Source organism: Octodon degus, unplaced genomic scaffold (genome assembly GCF_000260255.1).
Source record: "Octodon degus isolate 3935 unplaced genomic scaffold, OctDeg1.0 scaffold00335, whole genome shotgun sequence".
NCBI lineage: Eukaryota > Metazoa > Chordata > Mammalia > Rodentia > Octodontidae > Octodon > Octodon degus.
In genome coordinates this window covers 509,824-512,267 of record NW_004524911.1, presented here as the reverse complement: position 1 = coordinate 512,267, position 2,444 = coordinate 509,824, and the positions used below count along the sequence as shown (strand labels likewise).

The 2,444-nt window shown below is 53.1% G+C and overlaps 1 long non-coding RNA gene across 1 annotated transcript in view; it reads right to left on the bottom strand.

Moving 5' to 3' along the window:
* Positions 1 to 1,525, bottom strand: part of LOC111814505 — a 7,331-nt gene extending 5,806 nt beyond the window's left edge. Inside the window, exon 1 of the long non-coding RNA XR_002819469.1 lies at positions 1,440 to 1,525. This is a non-coding gene — a long non-coding RNA (uncharacterized LOC111814505). The remainder of the gene's footprint in view (positions 1 to 1,439) is intronic.
* Positions 1,526 to 2,444: the final 919 nt, after the last annotated feature.

Genomic DNA, 2,444 nt, shown 5'->3' with positions numbered 1-2,444 from the left:
CCCCACCCCCCCGCCATTTTTGAGACAGGGTCTCACTTCCTGGTTTAGGCTAACTCTGAACTCACTATGTAGCCCAGGCTCGTCTTGAACTTGCAGCGATTCTCCTGCCTCAGCTTTAGAAAGCAGGGATTACAGGCATGCACTACCCCGCCTGGTAAGACCCTACCTTAAAAAGGGCTAAGGATGTAGCTAAAGTGTGAAGGCCCTATGTAAAAACGCCAGTACAGAAAAGAAAGTGGGGTTTGTGCGTGTGAAAAAAAGATGCCCAGGGCTGACCAAGTAGCTCAGTGGATTAAAGTGCCTGCAAAGCAGGTGCAGAGGCCGGGGTTGGATCCTGGGGCCTACAGTGACTGCCCGCCCCCTGGGGCGGGCTGAGATACCAATTGAGACTGGACATGGTAGTGCGTGCCTGTAATCCCAGCTCTTGGGAGGCTGTAAACAGGCAGATCACTAGGAGTCCATTCCAGCAGTGAGACTCTGAACACCCTGTGGACCCTTCCCTAAAACACAAAAAAAAAGATGCCCAGGAATGCATGTAACCAAGAGATCCCTGAGCTACTTATAGTGATTAACAGTATATCCATGTTGCTCCCGTCTTGGGGGTCTCTACCTGTTTAACAGACTAGGCTGAGGATGGAAAGGGATTCCTCAATAAAACCAGAAGAAGCCCGAGGGCAAAACACACTTTTCACTTTGACCTAAGGCCATGCTCATATAAACAGCGCACTTCTACCCTCTTTAGAGCTGGGAAACAGACTAAAACAAGAAAATAACAGAGCATTAAGAAAAAAAAAAACAGAGCATTAAGCATTCAGGAAAAAAAAGATACATTAGAAGGATCAGAGGCAGCGACAAAACAAAGATACAAACTAAGAGAGATGATACTTTTCTCAATTATGACAGTCACTAATTATTGAAAAATTTCTAGGGGTCAGTCACTGGGCAGTGGTGTGGCCCCATTTCGCAGACGATGAAACTGAGGCCCAGACAGGCGAAGTAGGAAATTCAAGGTCTCATATGTAGTTTTCATCGGCCAAGGCAGAATTAAACCTCCGAGGTCTGGGCTGCCTAGTGTGACACAAAAAGGGAGGCAGTGACTGTAGGGTCCGGGGGAGACAGAGACAGGCAGGCACACAGGTGATGATGTGAGCGGCAGACCTGCACAGAATCATCTCCCCAGAGGCTGTGGGTAGGGGCCAGGGGAGAGCACGGGCGGTGGGCCCCGCAGCGCACTCACCAGGGTGCCTTCTAGGACCGTTAGCCCCCACCCTCCCTTTGCTACCTACCTGCAGGAACGCCTGCCCCCAGCTGACCTAGGGTCCAGGCCACCCGGGTAAAATCCCGCTCAGGCCCCACCCCTCCCGCGTACAGGCCGGCCTCCCCCGACCCACCTACCGCCGCTCCCCCTTCCCGCACCGCCCCGTTTCCTGGCTTCTCACCCTAAGCCCGCTCTGTCCACGCTGTCACAGCCGCTGGCGAAATGACGCCCGGGCCGCAGCAGGATCTCGCGACCGCTGAGAGGTTTCCCTCCCGCCAGCCCGAGCTCGGGAGGGTCGCGAGTCCCCACCTCTGCCGGGGGGGGGGGGGGGGGGGCGCTGGGGGGAGCTTCAAGGCTCCCATTGGAGGAGGACCTCCAGCCTCGCCCGGAATTGGCGGAGAGGGAAACACTTTATTTTTACCCTAGGCCAGGATCCAAGCAGAAGAAAACTCCATCCCTTTGGGGGTCTCTGATTGGTTTAAAACCCAAGCCCACTCTTTAATAGGATTGGCCGGGAAAGGAGCGCTCCCTACAGCGCCTCGCAGGCCTGATAGGGCCGGGGAGCTGGGGACGCGCAAGCGCGAAGCCCAAGGCAGGCCCCAGCCAGTAGCTGGAGCTTGCTTGCTCTGCTAGGAAACGCGACTCTGCCCTCAGTTTTCCATAGCTGCACACCCACCTGCAGAGGTTTCTGTGCCAGGCTTTTCTCTCTCGCAGTGAAAAGTTCCTAATTCTGCCCATGAAGTTGCGGGGGTGGACTTGGCGCATCACTTACCAGCTTTTGCTGCCTACATTGGTCTAGTGGCAACCCCGCTAGTGCCTTAGTTTAATCATCTGTGAAATGGAAAGATATTTAATCCCCCTCCCACGTGTTGCATAGATTGAACAAGAGAACAAAACAATCCCATGGGGAATACATAATTAAGGTCTCTTCTCCCAGTGTTCAGGCAGAGGAAACTATAGCCCAGATAGGCAGATTGAGTAGTTTGAAGTCACACAGCCATTACCCAGAATAATACCCAGGCTTCTGTCTTCCAAAGGAAAGCTGTTTAGGATGGAAGGGAAGGCAGATTTTAATTTGAGTTCCATAGACCTCCAGTTGAAGCTGGGGACAGGGTTTTGAGGGGCACATCAACCTGGATGGGAAAAAATTTACATCTTGTCCCTCTCTGCTAACAAGTTTAATACA